The following is a 13,421-nucleotide window of genomic DNA, read 5'->3' as shown; positions in this document are numbered from 1 at the left end:
AGGATAAAAGGTACAGCATAGGGAATATAGTCAATAGTACTGTAATAGCATTGTGTGGGGACAAATGGTAACTACATTTGTGGTGAGCATAGCATAATGTATAGAGCTGTCAAATCATTACGTTGTGCACCTGAAATTAATGTTAATGGTATATTATCAATTATACTTCCATTTAAAAAACTAAAAAGAAAAATCAGACTCCAAAAAATTTTCTAAATACCAGATATAGCATTTCCCCTGACAACTGTTATTAGCACTATGTCATAATTTACTCCTAATAATTTCAATGTATTGCCCACTTTTAAAATTCAGATTTATAGGAGCATGACGGCAATGAGGAAAGCCTCAGGACACACAGTGCAGAGGCCCTGGAATCGGCCAGCGTATGAATAGCACTATCATTTATGCACTCTATGATTCCGCATCCAGTTTCTTTGGAAAATTGGGACATTCTGTATCTCTTAAGTTTGTTGTGGAAAAGAGTGAAGAACTATGCCAAGCACACAGAAAGACAGAGACATACAGAGAGAGAGAATGAATACGCTAATGTTAAGTATAATAAACACCCTGCCTCCAACTGTTATTTTATCTTAAGATGTTAAGTTTTCAGAAATATTTTAAGTTTCCAGGGATGAAAAATCATAAAAACATACAAGAACAATGCCTTATATTTTATAAGTAAATATATTTTATAAGTAAATATACTCATATTTACATGTAGTATTTACATATAGCATTTAAAAATTTACATATTTTTAATACATTTTCATATAGTGCTTTATGAGAAAATGACTTAAATACCTAACCATTAGGGACAAGTTCGCTTGTTTTTTAATTACAGAGTGTAGCTCAACTTCTTCAATGTAACTATTACAGATTTGGTATAAAAAATCTGTTTTTAAGTATGGACATAAACTAAAATAAAAGAAAAACAGACATGATACAAGACAGTGAGCTACCTTTCCCAGCTTTTTTTTTTTTTTCTTTTTAAGTAGGCCCACAATGGAGCACCCACACTGGAGCCTAACACCAGGCTCAAACTCATGACCCTGAGGATCAAGACCTGAGCTGAGACCAAGACCTGAACCGAGATCAAGAGTTGGACGCTTAAACGACTGAGCCACCCAGGCACCCCTACCTTTCCCAGCTTTATGCTGTGTATTGAGTGGATACATAAATAAATGTTAAAAATTGTATTCCAGTAATAGTTAAGTATCTGTGGTAAGTACGTAAAAAAGCCTTGATACTTGATAAAATCTTGACTTAATACGCATTGAATATAAAGCAATTCATTTCACTAATTGAACTCTTTATGGATTTTTTTAAAAAAAGTATGACTGATAACCTTCAATTTAGGAAGTTCATACCTTTTACACAAGATGAAACTAAGAACGATGTGATGCACAATCAAGGATTAACTATGTGAAGATAATAAGGGTTAGGGGAGTTCAGAGAAGAAATAAATGAATAGAGGACTATAGTAATAATTTAAAATAGCCACCACCCACTTAGGGCTTTCTATCTTCCAGGCAATGAAGAGGCTTTTAAGACTTTTTAGCAAAGGAAGTGACGTGATGAAAGAGGCTTTTTCTGAAGGCTAATGGAAAGCAGCACTGCATACGATGACTTGGTTAAGAGGTACCATCAGGAAGACGGGTGAGGGGCTGTCTGAATAATGCAAGCCTATGTGATGACAACTGGGGCTGGGTCAGAGGAAAAGGAGGGTCAGGACCATACCCCCAATTAAAAAAATAAAGTTAAAATGTATCATCCGTAGTCTGATCTGAAAACACTAAGATTTTCAACAAAGTCAGAAAAACTTTTCAGATTTATTCACCCCCTACTTAGTGACAAAACTGTGAGCTGAAGGCTATAATAATACATACTAAACAACCTGAAAACAACAGGCTAAAAAGGCCCCAAGTGGGCTTAGTTAGATATTAAAAAAGAGAAAGTTCCTCCACTCCCATTCCTAGAAAAATGGCCTATAATTTCCCTGTAGCTCTCTTTTATCTACTCTCCCAAATCTGAGTAGTAATAATAAAGGTATAACTTCAACAACCTTTATGACGATGTTATTTGCTTGGGTGAAGGAGAAAAGGCCATGTACTATTAATATATTCTAAGTGAGTTCTGTAGAACAGTAACCAAGAAAACTCTCATTAAAGTGCTGCTTCTCATGTAACAAAAACCTTACTGTAAAAGAAAAATTACCCAAAATACCTCAATCAAAAATGTAATAAGCATCTTCTATTTAATATTTATCAGACCTTTATATTCTTATTCTTTAAAATTTAGTATTCTAGAAAAGAGCAGTTAAGTGAGTAAGTTACACCAAAGATTATGAAAACTACTCAATTTTGGGAGTTACTGCCCCTTAAAACAAAAGCCCTTCACATATAGATCATGCCTTCAAGTACCGTACAGAGGTTTGGAAGGGCAATGGGAATGAAGGGTAGATTCATACAAATTTCTTGGCAGATCTCGTTAAACCTAAGCTGAAGTTCAGCAGAGAAGATTAAATTATGCTGGAAGTATCTAAAAGCAATCTTCATCTTGAATATAGCAAGAATTTTAAAGATAGAAAAAACTCCACAAACATGAATTCTGCAAACTTTGATTTAGTATACATGAAACTGGACAATGCTAACACTATCCATGTAATCTGAATCTTAGCCTGACAGACAAGAAAGCTGCTCTAACAGTAATAAAATACAATATTTACTTAATCTAGCCATTTATTTGTAAATATGCAAACTATTTTCAGTGACTTCCAAGCAGTATTGCTCTCATAAGAAATATGACTTCAAAAAGTCATCTTTGAAACTGCCCTTATTACTTTAACACATATGTTACTCATTTCTTAAATATACCAAATAGAATATAAAATTGGGGTGCTACTGGCTGGCTGCCCCTCCTCCTCTACTCATGTACCCCCACCAATGAAACAATAACTTTTCCTATATGGGAACGTTATGTGGTTGATTTGCCTTGGAGATATACCGAATTTATAATGGAGATATACCATCAAATTTATAAAAATGATGAATTTGTAGAAGTTTACTGAATCTTATATATTTTCTTAAAGTGGACAATTCAAGAGTTACACTCAAATTCTTAGGATGTATGTTACAACTATAGTGTCAACTGTAGGCTAATCATATTACTAATCTTGTATCTAAGAAACAAGAGAAAGAGAAAAGGTTTATTTCCAACACGGCCAAGCAGGTTAACCAAACAGGTTAACATTAAAACTGATAAAACAAGAAATGCTGACTTATTATGTTAGGCTGAAAGATAAGATAATGTATGGACGTTAAGAGTAACAGGCACAATGGATATATCATTAAGACCAAGGTTGATTTTTATGAGTTACATAAAGTACATACTGCAACAAAAACGCAAGGCTATTGTTGAAGAGTACAGGCTTTGGAGACAGAAAGAACTGGCTTTAAGTCCAGGTTCTGTCATTTATTATAGAACCAGTGGCACAGTTACCTAACTTTCCTGAGCCTCAGGAATAATTATATGTATGTACACATATATGCATGGCATAAATGGACCTAATATCTACATTGTAGAGTTTTTGAAGTAATAAAATATAAACATAGTACAATCAGGGTACATATGATTACCTAAATACACATCCTAAAACATGTCAACAGTTTTAGTTTTATCCCAATTTAGCAAACTTAAGTTTATTCAAATCTTATTTTCTCTTAAGTTCACTTGTCTGGATGCTAAATCAGGAAATTTAGCTTAAAGGAAATATTGATACACTGGACCGCATGAAAATAATAATAAAAAAAAAACCCTTTTGTTCTGTAAAAGATCCTATGAAGATGATGAAAAGACAAGCCACAGACTGGGAGAGAATATCTGTAACCACATTTCCAATAAAGTTCTTATATCTAGAACACATAAAGAACTCTAAAATGCAACAGTAAAAAAAAGCAAAGAATTCAATTAGAAAATGGGCAAAAGACAGACATTTCACAAAGAGGATATATAGATGGCCAAAAAAGCACATGAAAAGATGTTTGACACATCATTAGCCATTAAGGAAATGCAAATTGCAATACCCCAATGCATTACTACACACCTACAAGAATGTCTAAAATAAAATGCTGGTGAGCTTGTGGAGACACTAGATCACTCCTACATTGCTGGTGAAAATGTAAAATGGCAAAGGCCCCTCTGGAAAAGAGTATGGTAGTTTCTTACAAAACTAAACATGTATCTACCATGTGACTCAGCAATTGTACACTTGAGTATTCCCAGAGAAATGCAAACTTATGTCCTCAAAAAGCTCATACATAAATGTTCATAGCAACTTTACTTGTAATACCCCCAAACTGGAAACAATCCAATATCCTTCAAAAGGTGAATGGTTAAACTACCTATGGTATATCTGTACCATGGAATTCTACTCAGCAATAATAATAATAATAATAATAATAATAATAATAGTAATATCCTATTAATATATGGAATTAACTTGAATGGAACTCGAGGGAGTTGTGCTGCATGGAAAGAGCCAATGTCAAGCATACATACTGTATGATTCCATTTACGTAACATCAGTAAAATAATAAAATTTTAGAAATGAGAACAAATTGGTGACTGTCAGAGGTTAGGGAGAGGAAGAAGTAGGTGGCTGCCGCTATAAAAGGGTAGCCCAGGGGCGCCTGGGTGGCTCAGTCATTAAGCGTCTCCCTTCGGCTCGGGTCATGATCCCAGAGTCCTGGGATTGAGCCCCATATTGGGCCCCCTGCTCAGTGGGGAGCTTGTTTCTGCTCCTCCGCCACACCCCCACCCATATGCACGCGCGCGTGTGTGCCGTCTTAAATAAATAAAATCTTTAAAAAAAAAAAAGGGTAGCCCAAGGAATGTTTGTGTTGGAACAAAATTAATGAAATATGAAAAAGGTTTGTGGGTTGTATCAATGTCAGTTTCCCGGTTATGATATCATACTATATATAGCTATACAAGATGTCAAGAATGGAGGAAACTGGGTGAAGGGTACAAATATCTTTCTGTATTATTTCTTAAAATTGCACGTGAAGATTATACATGTTAAAATGATGTAAAGCATTTAGAACAAAGCCTAGCACATAGTAAATGCTCAATAAGTGCTGTTAATGTTCTCATTAAATGTGACTTGACACTCAATAGAAATTTACTAAAACACAAATATGTATTTTGTATTGAGTCATAATACAAAACATGCAGGATTATAAGATACACTAATCTCACAGCCATTCTGTCACTACATAGCATTACCAATAATTTTATTGTTTTGGTCATATATATTGTATCAACATATAATATGAATTAGAAATGTCGGTTTTATCAAAAATGACAATTTACAGCTAGAGGGGTACATATCTGGCTCACTGACCATGGAGTGAGACCATGGAGTCAATGATCATAAAGAGGAGGAAGAATCCCATCAGACAGTAAAAGGAGATTCTATTCACTGAAACAAAGTGAGATTAAAAGTTATGAAAGAGAAAAACAAAAATACAGCAAGGATACAACCTAAAAGATGCTCAGTAGGTGCATGATGATTCACTGGGTTGTGAACGTTAAAAATGGCCTTAATTAAACGGCAGGAAGGCAGGGAGGAATATAGGGTTGGGGGTCTCTCACTGAAACAGCGGGCAGAACCTGATGACAAGAGACCTGGTTGTTATACAAGTTGGAAGAATCAAGGGCACCTGCATGGCTCAGTCGGTTAAGTGTCTGACTCTTGATTTTGGCTCAGGTTGTGATCAGGGTCCTGAGACTGAGCCCTGTGTTGGGCTCCTCACTCAGTGAGACATCTGCTCGAGATTCTCTTTCCCTCTCCCTCTGCCCCTTCCCCCACTCATGCTCTCTCTCTCTCTAAAATAAATAATCTTAAAAAAAAAAGTGCTTGGACAGAATCATCCTAGAAGTAGTATCCAGGTTCAGGATCTCCAACCACTGACCTCAATCACTGTAAACTGATCATTTGCTCCAGTGAGCCTTAGATGGGTATGCTTAAACAAGTATTTTATTTATACTTTATATATGTTGCATTTTCCCAGGTGTAACAACAAGTTTGTATGTCATCAGTTACTTTGTGTGTATACTTTGTAAGTTCTCTGAAATAGAATGGTTAATGATTCACTACATTTATAAGTATAATTTATTTGATTTATAAGAGTTCTATAAGTATAGCAGAGGGTTTCATGTGTTAAATTTGTAGGTATTTTTTAAAAGTCAGCTATACTGAACTATAACAAATTAACAAAGTCTATGTGTTGATTAATAAAGAATGTAATCTGATTTGTTTCATTAGCTATATATGTACTTCTATGTCTTACAGAAGAACTGAATCTGAAGAAGGATAAATTAGACAAATAGTAAGAAGTAAAACAGATTGCTCTCATTTATATATAAAAATTACTATATTTATAACCAGCATAAATTAAACTGAGAGACATTATAAAAACTAGATTTTACAATTTACAACTCTAACATAATGCAAATAACTCTATGTCATCCACGCACAAAAGCTACCTCCAATATCAAAAAGCTCACCAACAAAATCAGTGTACCTTCATTTGACACACAATTTTAAAATATGAACTAAATTTAATAATTTGAAAAGCTTTACATGATAAGTAGTGAAAGTTTCATTGTTACCAACGTGGTAACAATGATGAAGACCAATATAACTTTTCTTACAGATCCTGAGGTAAAACAACAACAAAAAACCAAATCCACAATATAATACTTCACAGATTCACACAAGTCACTGATACTCCATTAACAGTAGTGACAGGCATTACAAAGATATAAAGATAAATAAATAACAATGAAAAATACTGTATTTCCTGCCTATGTTTAAAAAAAAGAATGCTTATAACAAAAGCATGTATATAGTGACAAGAAAAACTATTAACACATATGCAGTTTGAATAAAATTATCACAATAGCAGTACCCATGTACAGGACCTCTGACTAATGACATTTACTGAGTACTTACTAGGGCATTGCTGTTGGTAGGAACAAAATGAATAAAGTACACAGTGTTAAATGATAACAGAAATATGTACAAAGTGCTATGAGAGAAAATTTAAAAGCCTGAGCACAAAATTTAACCGCACTTTTTGGGCAGCTAGAGCAAAAACAAAAATAAAAACGAAAACGAAAACGCTATAACTGGTTCTTTGATTTCCATCTTCTAAGAGTGGAAGATATATACCAGTATGTACAAAGGAAAATATGCTAAATATGGTAGAATGTAAGGTATGAAAACAGTAGGGAGTTTCAAAAGAGGATGAAAACAAAGGAGGGAATATAAAAGGTTCTGAAGCTTCCAATTTGAAATACATATATATATTTTTTAAGATTTTATTTATTTATTTGACAGAGAAAGACACAGTGAGAGAGGGAACACAAGCAGGGGGAGAGGGAGAGGGAGAAGCAGGCTTCCCGCCCAGCAGGGAGCCCGATGCGGGGCTGGATCCCAGGACCCTGGGATCATGACCTGAGCCGAAGGCAGACGCTTAACGACTGAGCCACCCAGGCACCCCTGAAATACATAATATTTTTTTAAAGAGAGAAAGCGATAAAGCTATTTCAGGCAGAGTGCAGCATCAATCCTTTCTTTCACATGTCCCCTCCTCACTAAAGGATTCAGAGAGCAGCTGCCGTATATTGATACCTGTGAGAAATGAGTGAATGGGGGGACAAAAGTGGGCTAAGAGCTTAGCATCTAGAGCTTGGAATTCCAAAGGTAGTGAAAATAAGAAAGCCTTGGTGGAGTACCAACTCACAACATGACTGATTGTATACCTTGGGCAAATTACATCAACCTTTGCGAGTCTGTTTCTGAATTTGAAAAATGGCAATAATATGTATCTTTGAATGACTGCCGTGATAATTAAATAAGATGAGATAACATAAAACACCTACTGCAACAGGTGCTTAACAAGAATTGATTTTCATTCCTCCCTTTTAAACCACTGGTAACTGTGGAACCAACGAAAGGTAACATTAGTCCTCACAGAATCAGTAAGAGAGAAAATGAAAAATAATTGGTATTCAAGCATCAGTTCCCTTTGAAGTCTTGTTAATTAGAATAAATATGTGGCAGAAAGAAAAAGAAAACAGGGGTTTACACAGGATATGCTGCCAGATATTACCAACAATGACACATGATACGTGCTTCAAACTGTCACATGCATATTTGGCCTAAGATATATTCATGCATGTCAAATTTTGTATCACAAGCTTTACAAAAGAAGCCTCATATTAAAATTAGCTTAAGAATATACACAATTATAATACCTCATTAAGTAAAAAGAACAGACCATTTTCAAATGAATGCTTTTAGACCTTTACAGTAAACAGTCCTTTTGGTGGTGGGAAGTAGGGTGGGGGGTGGGGGCAAGGAGAGGAGCTGGCTTGGCGGGGCATGGGGGAGAATTCTGTGCTACTTAATCAGACTACTTTTATCCTCTATGTAGGGACGTAGAAGACTTGAAAATAAGCACTTTCTGTAGTTAGGATACCAGAGTTTGAAGTCCACTTTTAATATTCCCAACAACACTAAAAAATAATAATTAACATTTGAAAAGCTGTCATTATTACAGTCAGGGACACTTACTCCTCAAAGCAGTAGTATCTTAACTGAGACTATGATTAAATGAAAGCACTCATCAGAATTATATCCATACATCTGGTTTGAAGTTTGTGTTTTGTGTTATTTAAACTGTTATATTTATTATAATTCTGTCTAGACGATGCCAAGTATATTTTGTCACATAAATGGTTAAGGCAAATTTTCTTCAAATATAAGCAACAGTTTGTGTCTTCCTCATATCCATTCACTGAATAAAGTATGTTACAGGGAAGCACTATTTCCCTCTTACTCAAGATTGAGATCAATTTAATGCTACGTAAGAGTCGATTTATTTATTTATTTTTAAAGATTTTATTTATTTGACAGAGAGAGACACAGCGAGAGAGGGAACACAAGCAGGGGGGAGCGGGAGAGGGAGAAGCAGGTTTCCTGCCAAGCAAGGAGCCCAATGCAGGGCTCATTCCCAGGACCCTGGGATCATGACCTGAGCCAAAGGCAGACTCTTAACAACTGAGCCACCCAGGCACCCCTAAGAGTTGATTTATAAAATAAGTTATGGCTTTTAAATTTTTTATATGAAATTATCAGTAGAGTGGCCAAATGAGAAGCTTCCTTCATGAAAGTGCTAGGATTGATGTTTTTAGTAATAATTATCTTACTTCTAAGGTTTCTTCCAAAAGATTTCAAAACATACCAAGGGAATCATAGTTTAAATTTCATGATCTATAAGAGCTTTAAAATATCTTTGCTAATTTTATCCAAAGCCACACTAAAAAGGTGCATACAAGAGTGATGCAATTAATAAACTGTTTTCTACTGAAGAATAAAAGGGCACTTTTGTATACAGACTATTTCTATCTTTATGGTATACATAAAATAATTAGGCAGCACTCTGAATTTGTGTAAAGAAAGAAATCAAAGTAGCAAGAAAAAACGTCTGAGTAAAAGAGGTTGTACTGACCAAAGAACTGAAATTCTGTTCTCTTGATGCTCAGTCAAGTATCTCATCCATTAGAAAAGTGCTTCTAACACTGGGGTAGAAGCTAGTGAAGCTCTACAAAGATCCTTAGTCCTCTTAGCATGGTCTGTGGGTTTTACCATGACTGCTAAATAAAATTTATAATAAAATGTGGGACATGGATAACTATGTTTCTGACACAAATAATTTTAAAAATTCATCTCACTGAAGTATCATCAAAAGTAGTTTTCGTAGGAGTGCCTGGCTGGCTCAGTCAGTACAGCATATGACTCTTGATCTTGGGGTCATGAATTCAAGCCCCACAATGGGTACAGAGTTTACTTAAAAAGAAAAAAAAGCAGATTTCATAAATTCTGGTGATTTTCTTTTTAGAAGTAGCAAATGAAAACAAGTGACAAATATTTCACACATCTCCCTACTGAAGTAATCTGGTGATTAACAAATTCAAAAAACATAGCACTTGACTACTCTGACGAATAAATGAAAAGAAGCAATGTAGTAAAGCTATAAAACTCTTAGAAGAAAACACAGGAGGAAATCTTTATAGCCTTGAATTATGCAATAGTTTCTTAGATAGGACAACCCAACAGCACAAATGACCAAAGGAAAAGTAAGCTAGCCTTCATCAAAATGAAAAATCTCCGGGCGCCTGGGTGGCTCAGTCGTTAAGCGTCTGCCTTCGGCTCAGGTCATGATCCCAGGGTCCTGGGATCGAGTCCCACATCGGGCTCCCTGCTCAGCAGGAAGCCTGCTTCTCCCTCTCCCACTCCCCCTGCTTGTGTTCCTGCTCTCGCTGTCTCTGTCAAATAAGTAAATAAAATCTTTAAAAAAAAAAAATGAAAAATCTCCATACTTCAAAGACATCATCAAGAAAATGAAAAGAAAACCACAGTATGAGAGAAAATATCTGCAAATCATGTATCTGATAAAGGATTCATAACCAGAATAAAGAAAGAAACTCTTGGAATCAATAGCAAAAAGACAACCAATTAAAAAATGAGCAAAGAATTTGAAGATATTTCTCCTAAGATGACATACAAATGACCAGTAAGCTCATGAAAAGATGTTTAACATCATTAGTAATTAGGGAAGTGCAAATCAAAACCAAAAATATATATCCCTTCATACCCGTTAAGGCAGTTATACTTAAAATGATAGAAAATAACTGGTGTTGGCAAGGATGTGGACACACACAAATGGGAACCACTGAACGTTGTTGGTGAGAACGTAAAATGGTTCAGATGCTTTGGAAAACAGTCCGGCAGTTCCTCAAAAGATTAAACACAGGATTACCACATAACCCAGCAATTCTACTCCTAAGTATCTACCCAAGAGAAATGAAAATATATTGTCCACACAAAAACTTGTACATTAATGTTCATAGCAGCAGTTATTCATAAAGCCAAAAGGCAGAAACAATCCAAATGTCCATCAATTGGTGAATGGATAAACAAAATACAATTTTTTTCAGGCAATGCAATATTAGTTGGCCATAAAAAGGAATGTACTGAAGCATTCGACAACACTGATGAACCATGGAAATATAATGCAAGTAAAAGAAGCCAGACACAAAAAGCCATATATTTTAAGATTCCATTTACACAAAATGTTCAGAACAGGCAAACAGAGACAGAAAGTAGTTCAGTGGTTGCCATGAGCTGGAGAAAAGGGAGAATGAGGAGTGATGCTAAGTGGTATAGGGTTTCTTTTTGGGATGATAAAAATGTTCTAGAATTATATAGTAGTGATGGTTGCACCAACTCTCTGAATATTCTAAAAATAAATGAATAGTACACTTTAAAAGGGGAAAGATGGTATCAAACTTATACCTCAATAAAGCTGTTATGAAAAAGAAAATAATGTAAAAAGACCTCATATGGATTGTGAGAGGAATCCTTCTGGGGTGAAGCCCAGATTCATCATAGTTTGATTTACAAGTATTTACAAGTATTCATCATACCATATGTTTATTTCATGATTTTTAAAAAAATGGTAATTATATTTCCTCTCAAAATTAAAAAAAATTTTTAAAGGAGGTCAGGAGCCCCCAAACGATAAGGATCAGAGAAATATTCCCACCCTCATTAATTCAAAAAAAAATTACAGGTTTTTCTTTAAAAAGCTGTAGAGCAATGGCAATTTTAAAGTTGTCCATGGAAATTTAAATAACTTTGCCTTAAATGTTCACCAAAACTCATTTAAAATTTATGCTCTGGGGCGCCTGGGTGGCTCAGTTGTTAAGTGTCTGCCTTCAGCTCAGGTCAGGATCCCAGGGTCCTGGGATCGAGTCCCACATCGGGCTCCCTGCTCCGCCGGAAGCCTGCTTCTCCCTCTCCCACTCCCCCTGCTTGTGTTCCTGCTCTCGCTCTCTCTCTCTCTGTCAAATAAATAAATAAAATATTTAAAAAAAAATAAAATTTATGCTCTGATACTTAAAGCCAAAAGGTTCTGAAATATAAAAATGCTAGTTAAAAGGGGGTAAGGTTTACTGAAATAGATACAGAATTTAGTAATAAGGGGTTATATAAAATAGAAGCAGTCTATCTTACCAAACACAGTGTCTGGATCATAAAAAATGTCCTTATTGATAAAACTGCTACCCAGATTGTAGACTCATATGTCTACTGTTTCTGAGCTTTTTCAGAAACCTCTATACCAGTCAGGGTAGCAAAGGAACTGCTCATCTTCCTTCGTCCTTCCTTACTAGCTTGGAACCCCTGATTGCCATCCACACTGCTATGACCTGAATGGGGAGGAGGGACTCTGCAGTAAGAAGGAACTCTTCCTCTTGCAAATTCTTGACTTAGAATCTAGAATGGTGGGGCACCTGGGTGGCTCAGTCGGTTGAGCATGGGACTCTTGGTTTCGGCCTGGGTCATGATCTCAGGGTCAAAAGATAGGACTCTGTGCTCAGTGGGCAGTCAGCTTGGGATTCTTTCCCTCTTCCTCCCCCACCTCCCCTGCATACAAGCCCCCATCTCCCCAAAAAATGTGAAATTCTGGGAATATAAAATGTATAGAGAACTGACTATAGAATCCAAAGTAGGCTGATGTATTCCAAGAGTATTTTATTTCAAGATAGTAAATAATCCAATACCCCCAATTCAGCAAGTCAAATTACAGGTTTCTTTTTCATAATGGGAGTTTTAAAACAGCACAAACATTTATTTAGTACATTGAAGTGGTGATTTTTAAACAGGGTTCTAAGAGGATCATATACATCAAAGATGAATTCTTGTGTAATTTAGGTGAGTTTATCTGAGACATGGAAAGGAGACTGTGGTAAGGGGAGGCAAGAGGCATTCTGCTTCAAGGAATTCACTAGCAAAAGAGGATATGCTGTGGCTAACAGCTACAATCACTGTACTTAACTCTGAAGCCCTCTGAGGAACCAGGTCTTAAAAAAATGATAAACTTGGCTGGCCTCATGAATATGTATTAGCCAAACTACAAAATGAATGAGAGCACGATATTCCAACTTAAAAATACAGTGCTTTATTTATGTAGTTTTATTTCCTCTTCCAAAAGCATCATCATTATTCCCCAGAATTATAAATTATAATTAAAGGAAACCCTCCTTATTACACAGAATATGGATTTCAATAATATTTAATATGGGCATTGTTAAAACACTCCACAGTAACAAAACTATTCATTGGTATATGATATGACTTAGGAAGTCATGGAAGTCAAAAAATTTGTAAACTTTACAGTGATATGTTGGGGGAAAAGCAAATTTGTTAGTTCTACTCCATTAAGGATTCCTCAAGCAATGCAGAAACTGAGTTCAAGTTATACTTTGATGTGTACACCCTTTTGAAAGCT

The 13,421-nt window shown here is 35.5% G+C and overlaps 1 protein-coding gene across 3 annotated transcripts in view; it reads right to left on the bottom strand.

Annotated features, from left to right (window-relative positions):
• Positions 1-13,421, bottom strand: part of ATG5 (autophagy related 5) — a 123,470-nt gene that overhangs the window by 19,851 nt on the left and 90,198 nt on the right. The gene's annotated exons all lie outside the window — the stretch shown is intronic.

Source organism: Eumetopias jubatus, unplaced genomic scaffold, assembly GCF_037043125.1.
Source record: "Eumetopias jubatus isolate StellerSeaLion01/CBP00866 unplaced genomic scaffold, mEumJub1_p1.0 scaffold_6, whole genome shotgun sequence".
NCBI classification, from domain to species: domain Eukaryota; kingdom Metazoa; phylum Chordata; class Mammalia; order Carnivora; family Otariidae; genus Eumetopias; species Eumetopias jubatus.
Note: the sequence above shows the minus strand (reverse complement) of the source record. Positions and strands in the feature narration are given on the sequence as shown.